Genomic DNA, 11,851 nt, shown 5'->3' with positions numbered 1-11,851 from the left:
TTATCAATGGTGATGGCCATGTCTCGGTGCGGACAGCCCTTCCCCGGGAGGAACATCAGCTCGGTCTTGTCCAGGTTGAGTACACATACAGTAGACAGTATACAGCCACAATCCCAGACACTGTCATGTCAAAGCCCAAACCTCTAGCTTGAACTTTAAAGGAAATAGCAAACTCAATAACTTCATCGGCAGTCACAACACAACATACTATAGATTCACATCAGCCTTAGTTTTCAGAGCCAGAAACAGTCACTGAACATGTTTAATGGCGCTCGGGTGGTGCAGTGGTAAAGTCACCAATGAGAGGAAAAGGGTCCCTGTGGATAAGAACCTGCACCACGGAAGTCTGGCTGACTAACATCCATCATGCATCATTGGTTTGGACCTACAGTATTTGATCGGAGTGATCAAATAGGTCCAAACCAATGATTGTGGATGTACCCTGGGCCCTCGTCTATCTGGGCTTTGTACATTATATTACTATATTAAACAGTCAGAGAGTTGAGACTGCAACTGCATTTTTCCTTCTTGGACCTGGAGTTTTTTTTTTGCTGATCAAGCAAGGTATATGGTAAAAAATAGAATAAAAACTAGAAAAAGTGCTCCTCGGAGCACAGGTCTCCGCCAGGTCAGGTAGGTTATTTTGGCCTCCTGGTGGCACTATAATAGGCCAATGTGAAAAGGGTGCGATTTATTCCTAGGCCGTGCACGGCAATCGGACATGCATTCATGATTTGAGGCATTTTGTTCTAAAAATGTGTTTTGCTAAATTTGACCTGCTGGTGGCGCTATAACAGGCCAATGTTAAAAGGGTGGCATTTGTTCCTCAACGTAGTGCAAATGTGCATTCAAAGTTTCACCGCAATCGGACGCTGCGTTCATGATTCGCGGCATTTTGTTCAAAACGGGCCACTCCTGCAAACATTACATGTCAATGTTAGCCAATCAGGATGGAATATGAAAAATCTAACAGATTCGTTTTGATCACATGACTATAGAGATCATGTGTACCGATTTGCATGAATTTTTGATCAAATCTGAATGCTTAATATCAAAAAAATTGATTTACATAAGTCTGCCTCCTGGTGGCGCTATAAAAGGCAAATGTGAAAAATGCAGGGCAAAGGTTTTTCCTTGGCCTCTAGAGAGTGTGCATACAAAGTTTTACACTGATCGGTGCAGTTATAGGTAAAAACACGAATCGCCCTGTTACAGCGCGACCATGAGGCTGATTTGAACATTTTCAAATGGCATTTCTTCCTTGGCCTAATGGGAATGAGTGTGCAAAATTTCGGAGTACTCCTGCAAACTTTGAAAGGCAATTTCTGCCAATCAGGATGTAATATGAAAAATCTGAAATTAGCCATTTCTTTTAATGACTATAGAGATACTGTGTACCGATTTGCGGGATTTTTGGCCAAAATCTGTAGGAGTACTGTCCAAAAATGGGTTTTGCACAAGTCGGCCTCCTGGTGGCGCTATAACAGGCCCAGGTGAAAAATTTGGGGCAGAGGTTCTGCTCTGGCATCCAGGGAGTGTGTGTGCACAGTTTCTCTGCGATCAAGCCAACGGTGCCAGAGATTAGCTGTACACAAAATGACAGAATGACGGACGGACGGACGGACGGACACACGGACACACGGACGGACGGACAGGGGGCAAAACATACTGTCTCCGCCAGGCCGAAACGGACGGACAGGGGGCAAAACATACTCTCGCCACAAAAAAGCATGCAATTCAGATTTCCTCCGCGCACCATGAGACACCATTTCACAGGGAAGCATTGTGGCCATGTGTGCGACATGAGACATGACATTAGAGACAGCCTCTGTTTCAGACTGTGTCAACTCTATGGTGTCGCCACCTCAATCTTTGTCACTATGGTGAAGTTTGTCTATTTTAGAAACCTATAAGTTGATTCAAATGAAATAGCGGGCAGTGGTATATACTGTATGTGTTGGGTACTAGGGCTGCAAATCTTCAAAGATGCATCTACATTCATCTTGCTTGTAGTCTTCATTGAATCATTGCTTGTAAGTCAATATTTTGTTAATATAGCTTTTTGTACCTCAGATCATGTATATTTGTTGACTTGGTGAAACATCAATGTATTTTGAGACCAACCAATATTGCCATTGCCAATGACTGTCAACCAGCTTGATTGCAATGACCTGCACCTGCTGGATTAGGTTTAGTCAAGAGCCTTGAATTATTAAGCGCTGTCTCCAATTGCATGTACATTTTAGCCTATTGCCTTTATTGTATTTAAATGTGTATAAATGTGAATAAAAAAAACACGAAAATCTATTGTTGATCGTTTTGCTTATAAATGTATTAATATTCATTTTGACAACACAAAATCTCATGTACAGTACATAACATAATGAGACAAGTATTGAGGCATTAGTATACTCAAATCTAAATTTAGACCTTGAAATAAAGCAAACCTTTAAAAAGAAAAAAAAGCTTCAACTTTAATGATTGTCACCAAACACAATACATATGGTACATTTTGCTCAACACATGTTTCATACATTAAAAATGTCAGAACCTACTGTGTAATGAGAGGGGAAAAAATGCTTTGACCCCAAACGGTAGGAATCAATTAAAATACTGCCCTGCCCCCAAAATTTCAAATAATGCAAAAGAAATGTACAATACTACAGTAGATGCATTACAGCTCAGAATGAGTACATAACATGGTATATTATACAATGTTAATTACAATATAACGATGTGTTAATGTCACGGCATGTCTCATGAGTAGATCAGAACAAATGTTAATTTTGTTGGGTGACAATCATTAAAGCTGAAGCATTTTCTGGGCACTTTTTCTTGGTTCACCAGACGGCCTATGAAGCACAGTGGAAAATTCTGTGTTTCTATGACGAGGCTCGCGTGAGAGGAGTGAAGTCTGGTATCAGGTAATCTCTGACTTCCCAGAAGCTCTCTCTTAAAAAACAGTGTGCAGCGAGAAAGCTTTGTGGTTATGGCTAACACCTCTATCTTGTGCATGTGTGGTTGTTTTTGCACAGGGTTGTTTTGTAGTGCTGTCACTCTGAGTTGAATTTAAATTTATTTGCCAATGACTGTCAACCAACCATTAATAAGCTTACTTACCACAGCACTGAACGTTTCCTGACTACTTCACCACAAGCTGTTATCACTGAATAACAAAAAACACTTCCTTTTTCAGCTAAGACTACACTATATTGATCTCTTTTAGAGTTTCATGACACTGTCGTTTTGGTGATAATGTTTGTATATGGCATATGTGTACATTTGTAACATTGTGACCAAAGCCTTTTTGGGGCCCTAAGCAGGATTTCAGAGAGAGAGAGAGAGAGAGAGAGAGAGAGAGAGAGAGAGAGAGAGATAGAGAGAGAGAGAGAGAGAGAGAGAGAGAGAGAGAGAGAGAGAGAGAGAGAGAGAGAGAGATGGAGCAAGAGTTGTTGCTTATAGTGGAGCTTTTATCAGCTGAGGCTCTTATAGCCAAAGTCAAGTCTGCTGTAACCCTTTCTGATCTTGCCTCCCTAAACTGGCTCCCTGTTCGTTACATGATTCAGTTTAAGACTTTAATGTTTGTCTTTAAGTCTTTAAATGGGCTGGCACCACTGTACATATCTGAACTTCTACCTCCCAATAACGCTACAAGGGTCTTGAGGTCTACTGACCAGTCACTCCTTAAGGTCCCAGCAACAAAGTTGAAAACACGGGGAGATAGATAATTTTCCTTCATAGCGCCCACACTGTGGAACGAGCTTCCTCCCCATGTTAGAGCGTCTCTAACCCTGCCTATGTTTAAATCACGTTTGAAAACTCACTTGTTCTCCTTGGCGTTTGAAAATTCAGATTGAGAAGCTGCTGATTCCTCCAGGCATTGTGTAAAATGTTGTCCTGTTTTTTGTGCGTTCTCTTGTTTATTTTAGTATTTTTTTACTGAGTGTACAGCACTTTGGTTCAGCACTGTTGTTTTAAATGTGCTCGATAAATAAAGTGGATTGGATTGGATTATTAACACAGGATGAGATTCATAGATTCATCGAATGAGAGGAGGACAGAGTGAAACTGTGGTTCGGCAAGAGAGGTAAGTGAGAAAGATTATGTAAGCATAAAAAAGGGCACTTTCTCCTATATGGTGGCAATCGGGCAGGTGCTCGGGCACTGGTTGCCTCTTATGTGTGCATGTGCCTGCAGCACATTCTTTTTGATTCAACTTTTGGCAGTGCCATTTCAGCAAATAAGGGGAGTGAAAAAGTTGATTGTTTATTTATTTATTTTACAGCTTTAATGTAGGTTATTGAATGTTCATTTTCACACCTATCCAGGCGCGCTGGAAGTCATTTATTCCAAGGGGGGCTGGGCTGGGTGGGGGGACTTTTTTTTCCACATTTTTCAGCAAATATTTTATTCCCCAAAGTTAAATACATAATTGTTTTAATATATATGTGTGTGTATAGACTTTAAAAATGATATGTATTTTTTAAATACATTTTCTTTTGCTTCCCACCACCAGGGGGGCTGCAGCCCCCATAGCCCCCCCTTCCCGCGCCACTGCACCTCTCTCATGGTGCTGAATAAGCCCATTGCCAGCTGCCAGATGAACAACACTAGCATGTCTTCTTGCCCAAAAGATTTTTGGATAAAGCCTACATAGGTAATCTCTGCATCTTGCAGCATGTCTAAACCAATCAAAATCTAAGCTTAGAATACGTAGCCTTTTATAGACAAGTACTAGTCCTTATAGACGACACAATTTGGAGCAGTTCCCAGTTGTCTGTTACAGTAACATACATGTGCTGCTCTGCTACAAATTAATAGACACACACACTGTACTTGCGTAAGGTAAGTAGCATTTTGAGATACTTTTACATTACTTGAGTATTTCAATACTTTATACTTCTACACTACATCTCAGAGGTTAAATTATACTCCACTACAATTATTTGAAAACTTAAGTTACTAGTTACTTTATAGATTTAGATTGTTATTACAAAACCTACATCAACCAATTAAGCCCCATTTTCTAGTCTATTTTAATATAGCCTATCTAAAAGCTCATAACACGTTGTGATGCAACGTGTTGTGAACTTGTAGATCTGCAATTTTTGAAAACATTAGAAAAATTCGGGTACTTTTATGTTTGTACTGTAAGTATATTCTGATGCCAATACTTTTGCACTTTTACTCAAGTAAAATTCTAAACACAGGAAGCTTACTTCTAACAGAGTATTTATACATTGTAAGTAAAACATCATCAGTACACTACTTTTTCCATTTTCCCACTTTTAACATGCACAAAAAACACAGTTAAAGGGTTAGTTCAGATTTTTTGAGTATTTTCTGTAGGAAATACTTACCATTAATGTAGTGGTTGCAAAGGTATTAATTGATTGCCCGAGTCCCGTGGTCAGAGTTATGGTCTGTTTCTGATAAATATGAAGTAGTTCCGGTAGATTAGTAGATTTGGTGGGGGCCGCTCATTAAAAATTGATTAATTAAAAAAATTAGCGTCATTTGTATTGTTGATCTATTTCTACCATATAGAGCAGGTTTCGTTCAATTTTGACCCCTCTGTCACATGGTACTATTTTTTGTGTCATATATTTTGTGCGTGAGTAGGCTGCCACGGCGCAATGATTCTGGACACAAACATTAGCTGTGTTGAGTTAAAACGTGTCTTTTCACATGAGAAGCTCAGTGTGACCTCGCGGATCCCAGTGAGAACGCAGGTGTTTAAGCCCCTAGGGTTCAGAGCAAAGTAAGTAGATGAAATACTGCTATTTTTTAAACCATTTTGCATACTTTTTTATAATTCAAATTTGTCTGGGAGGTTTATAACACATTATTCTATGGTGGGACAAACTTTGAATACATACTGTATTATACTGCATTACATTAATGGAAATGCTTAATACAGTAGGACAAATTTACACAACTGCAAAAAATGCAACAGAGTGTGGGTTGGCGCACGTAAGTGTGGGTTGGTGTACGTCTTCTTTACATCTGCGCTAATTTTCCCAGCGCTTCTGCTGCACAGACTGCATTTTGGAAGCATTTGTAAATTGTGTGAACCAACAGTCTGTCTCGGTTGGCTAGATGCATGTGAGCCAGTACAAGTAACAACATTAAGACAGCAGTCATAGTACTATTTCTGCGTTTTGATTTCAAACTCTCTCTATGCCAGATGCAGTTTCACCAATGAAAACATTTTCATCCTGTTGACTACTACAATGGGATGGACACTTTCTCTCGCAGTTTACCTGTCAGGTAAGACCATTGTTAACTCAAAACAAGAATGTAATTTAACTAAGGCCCAGTCCACAACTGTTGTATTAACTGTAGAAACATCACCACTGAAGCTCCACTGTGATGGATGCTCTATTCCATGAAGCAGCTATTAATTCACTGTGAATAGGAAATAGAACACTTTTTCAGAGTTGTTCATCACAGGAGAGCATGGGTCACGCCTTGTCTTGCCTCGTGTGATCCTCTGTGAGTATATTGACATCAGGGATCTCGATATATGGGCGTAAAAGGGACACAGGCAGACGGGTACAACAGGTACTCTGACAACGGGTACAACGAGTAGGCCTATTACAAAACCGGGTGGGGTATGCATTCACAACTTGCATTGTTCCCGAGTAGGCCAGTGTCGAACGGGCAATAGATCCCTAGGCTATAGCATTTATGGAGATTTGACAAATTTTGGTACATTTCCTAGTTTTGGCCAAATTATTACAAAATTCATGCAAATTGCAACAACAAAAAAAGTCTGTGACTGGAGACGGTGGCCAGTGAGGTGGCCAGTAATTTTTATCAGGGAGGTCATGGCTCCCTGGCCACCGCTCCACATCTGCGCATGTCTTTGGCTGATTCTGCAATTCAGGAAAATGTGTATAAATAATATATGTTTTTACTATTATTTAGATCCCTGGGTGCCAGATATGTGTAATTAGGTCGCTGCTAGCATATTGTAATCAGTACCACTGTTTTCCCTTTCCTTGAAAATATAGGATTAGCCACTGGAAACAAGATCCTAGGTGGTCTAGAACCTGAGTTACTGGTAAAATAAGAGCAGGTGGTGGCCATTTCTGAAAATGTCAGTGTAGGACCCGCCTTCTGAACTTTCACACAGAAAAAATAATCAGAGAGAGAAAAAAAAATCTGAGAGTGAGGGCTTTTGCAATCGCAAAAGATTAACTTTAATTAATCTTTTTAATTAGCATTAATTACACTACATTATGTTTTACTTGCAAGAAAATATTTTGTTTTGTTGTATTCTTTGATTGATTGATTGATTGATTGATTGATTGATTGAAGGTACTGGGCAAATTAGGGCAGAGCCAGGTAATCAGAGCACAGTCAGCACACAGTCGGCAGGCACCAGTGCCTCAGCCTCACTGGCATTTATAGTTTAACCTATAAGTGCTGCTTGGTGTGGACAAAGCTTTAAGCCTTCGCCACACCATGCACTTCCCACCTCTCCCGGAAGTTCCGGGAGTCTCCCGGGAATTAGTGTCCGCTCCCGGACACCCGCGAGCGGCCATAAATATCTTTGGTGGTATATTTACTGCTCAGTGCTCAGATCCGGTATAGAGACAAACCACTGGAAATATGTGGATGATATGACTATGGCCCAGTCGTGGAGGCCCACGGTACCTTGCACCCTCCAACAGACCCTGAATGGTCTGGACATCTGGGTAAACAAGCACAAAATGAAACTCAATCCAAGCAAATGCAAAGTTGTACATGTCACTTTCATGAGACAAAAAACGGCCCTGCCAACACTTTCCATTGACCAAAACATACTAGAAGTCTGTGACACAGTAAAGGTTCTGGGGGTCACCATTCAAGCTGACTTGAGCCAGGTGGACTATATGTTGACCTCAGCCAATAGAAAGCTTTTTGGCCTATGTCGCCTGAAGAAATTTGGGGTCCATGCAATGAATAGGTTTCGATCTACACAGGCTACGTGCTCCCGGTGCTGGAGTATGCAGTCCCTGTCTGGCACAGTTCCTTGACTGTCGACCAGACTAAAAGACTGGAAAGAGTTCAGAAACTGGCTTGCAAAATCATACTTGGCCCGGAGGTACTCGGGATACACAGAGGCTCTCCGCACCCTCACATGTGCACCCTAGCAGAGAGGCGCACTTAACTGTGTCTCGACTTTGCCAGGAAGCTGTTTAAGTCCAACTTCAGAAACTGGCTACCCAGCCTCAGGAAGGAGATCTCTGGTCGCCAAACAAGGAATGGAGACGACCTGGACACTCTAGCATGCTGAACTGAGAGATACAAGAAATCACCAATCCCATATATGTGCAGACTTTTAAATGATATGATATGATTTTAGATTTGTGTTTTAGGATATTAGATTTTTAGATAGGCAATTGCATTTTGCTGATTATATTGTAATCAGCAAAATAATTCAGTGTTTTAATGGCACCTGTCTTTTTAAACATCTGTGATCATGCTGAAAGCTGAATAAACATAAACAAGAGCCCACCTACAAGCGATGTAAGTTGCACACATTAACAAATTCAGGGCAGGCACGGATCTGCAACCTGCAATGCCTCTTCTACAATGTGACACGTTATGAGCTTGTAGATCTACCATTACTTTATTTTTAAAAAGCTTGTACATCTCAAGCTCCAATTTTCCAAAATATAACCCCACACAACAACTACTGAAGCAACATGCTGCTTCAGTAGTTCAGTAGTAGCTGAACTTTGTGATCTGTAAAAGTATTGGTAATATGGCATACTTAAAGGGAACTTTTGCTCATTTTATCGTCTACTCAGGCTTTAGTGAGCCCCCCAGACAGTTTTTAAGTTGCTTGATTCATTATTTAGATATTTGATATTCATTTTATCAGACACGCCCCCTTCCTATACAAACCCATTGTAACTTCAAACTCCATTTTTAACCCGTTCGATTCATCAAAAACACCCGTCCTTGGCTCTGGTGACTCACACTGCCCTCCTAATACGCGAGGGGGCCGTGTTTTTTCGATAACTTTTTTCATTTATTTTTAAAAGGGTTAGGGTTAGGGTTAGGGTTTTTTTGAAAGTGAAATATCCCTTTAAGAACATCATAAACTAATAGGTCATCGCCAATTGGAATGGAATATGGGAAATCTGATGAAATGCAGAAAAGGCAAAATGACGGAAAATTTTGTCTGGCATAAATAACTAGGCATTATGATCCAATTCTTTTTTTTATATTGTACGACCGGTTCAAGAGTTATAGGCCAAAATGTCAGAGTGTTTGAAGTAATAACTCATTGACAACTCTTACAGCTTCTCTCCCAAGGAACTTGTATCCAACAAGGAACTTGTATTCCTTCACACATGAAGTTTCAGTCTTCACCATCACCTGCATGAATGGATACAGTAGTACAGGCTGCTGGTATGGACATAACATAACATAACATGTCCTAATTATTACCTTGGTGAGCTGTTGTTCCTTGTTTTTCTCAGTGTTCCAAGTTGCATTTGGTTTTAACATTGATCCTGTGGTGTGGAAATCCTTGAGTTCGCCTGGTGATGGATTTGGATACAAGGTGGTTCAAAGACAATCAAGGTAAATAAAGGGAGAGCATGAAATCGTACCCTGGAATCCGTTTTTTTTTTCACTTTGCTTGTCCGCCTGCCTGGCTTTCATCCTATTTGAAAGGGGCAGCCAAGGATTCTGATTGGTCTGTGGGCGGGACAGAGCCTTCCAATGTAAAATTCTAGTCACTTTCTACTGTGATTCGTTGAGCACTATCCAATCAGCGATGTCGTGCCAACACAGGTGACGTTTGGAAATCCGGCTCAAACAGGATGACTGGCAGACAGACAAGCAAAGTGAAAAAAAAAGAAGATGCTGAACGAGCGCCTCCGCCTGGATTCCAGGCTAATGGATTTGTGTGATTGAACACAAGTCTAAAACACTCACATACTTGACATATTTTATAATACAACATTTGCACTTCTCACTATGATAAATAAATTTACAGTAACATCCATTAATAGCCAGTGCATAAGCATCAGAAGATAACATTTCTGGATGTTTTCAATAATTTGTTAACACTTTTCTTGTCACGGATTGCTCTCCTTAGCTTACTGGTCAGTGCACCCCTTGCACCCCTTTCACAAGACAGGAGCGGACAAATATATAAATGTTCTACAGAGTCATGTAGTCCCATGTCTATTGAAGGTAGGCAACAACATTAAAATCAATATAAAGGCTTCATTAAAAAATAATTATAACGCTATTATCATCATTACATGATGTTCATTATTATACCACACAAATGGTCTCAGCTGTAAATATTACAACTTCAGTTTAAAAAAAGTAACATTCATAAGAGCAAGTATCACTTTGTGCAAGTGGTGAATATCAGATTTTAGAACCTTTACAGTCATACTGGATGTGTAATAATGAAAAGTATTTATTTGCTGTGTATTTATTTATTGACATAATATGGCCGCAGACTATTAAAGAAAGATACAGTACTGAATGTTACACTTGATGTAACAGGGAAGGGATTTTAGTTGTGACTGTAGTTTTTCTGTTTATTTCTGCAGATATTATTAATGTGTTTTTTTAACCTATGATTGTAAAATTACAATAGCACAATATAATTTAATATGCTGACATTTATCTTTACATCTTCCTTATGTTATATTAATGCAGTGCCAGAGTTTGCAGTCAACATGTCCCTTGGCTTGACAATGACAAATGACCCTACCACAGGAAAGACAATTGTGAGTTAATTAACTACAGTTATGTTATGCTGTGTCAAAGTTAGAGTCTACTTGTTGTTTTGAAACAATCATGTCAACATAAATCTTTCAGGGAAATAATGGTTATTATTCCAAAGTTAAAATATTCCTAAACATTAAGTTTATTATAATTTATTTACAAAATTCATTAACTGGCTTCTGGAGGAAAACTTTCCGATTTATTTTCTCTATTTCACATGTGTTCTCTTTTTTAATTTGCATTCATTCCTAACCTTACACTGTGTGACAGCGTAATTTCTCCACAAAACTAAATCTTCCATTTTGAATTCAGACATTCTGTTCTCCCGTTGCAGGCATGTGGTCCAACCATTCCAAGAGAGTGCAAAACTATCACCACACTCAACGGTTTATGCTTAGAGATAAGTGCAAATTACATTGTTGGATTATCTGCGCCATCATCTCTTGAAGGTAAATGTATTGATTTAAATAGAAGTACTGACTGCAAATTACACCCCATGGGTGATTTGTGTCATTTTTAGCTAAACTGGCCCCTCCCACATGTTCATATTTAGGCACAATCCACACGCCCGCAACAGACAAGTTGAACATTATATAGTACATTTATTATTATATACGCACATACATAAATATGAAAATGCTTAAGAAAATTGTATGTTGTAAGTTGTGTAAAAATTGCTGAAAAGCTTTAGAATGGAACAAATAAAAGAAGAGCATGCCCATAATCTTTTCTTCTAATACATTTTTTAACAGAGTGTCCAGAGGCAGCAGATATTGCATTCTTACTGGATGGCTCAGGCAGCGTTAAACCCGCTGAATTCACCACAATGAAGACATTTGTGAAAAGAATGATTAGCTCACTATTGGATAATTCTACACAGGTGGGACTCGTAGAATTGGCCAAATGGAAAAGTCAAATTCTAACTTTAAAGATAAGTCAGTTTTCTTCCAAACTGTGCCATATTTTCTATGCTGATGAAAACATGCTGATCGCACATAACAATTTCCATCGCTTTTTTCTGCACAATTATAGAACGATAGATGTGACATAGCATCATCAATGATGGGATAACATCCAGCATCTTATCTGGGCACTGTACAAT

The 11,851-nt window shown here is 39.5% G+C and overlaps 1 pseudogene across 1 annotated transcript in view; it reads left to right on the top strand.

Moving 5' to 3' along the window:
• The first annotated feature begins 7,634 nt into the window (after positions 1–7,634).
• The window catches only part of LOC308104990 (integrin alpha-M-like), a 29,155-nt pseudogene continuing 24,938 nt past the window's right edge, over positions 7,635–11,851 (top strand). Inside the window, exons 1-6 of the transcript XR_013935010.1 lie at positions 7,635–7,689; positions 9,480–9,582; positions 10,103–10,200; positions 10,681–10,751; positions 11,084–11,198; positions 11,502–11,629. The product of XR_013935010.1 is annotated as an integrin alpha-M-like (transcript). The remainder of the gene's footprint in view (positions 7,690–9,479; positions 9,583–10,102; positions 10,201–10,680; positions 10,752–11,083; positions 11,199–11,501; positions 11,630–11,851) is intronic.

Source organism: Gymnoscopelus braueri, assembly GCF_963280865.1.
Source record: "Gymnoscopelus braueri genome assembly, chromosome: 17".
NCBI lineage: Eukaryota > Metazoa > Chordata > Actinopteri > Myctophiformes > Myctophidae > Gymnoscopelus > Gymnoscopelus braueri.
This window is presented reverse-complemented; position numbering and strand designations above follow the sequence as displayed.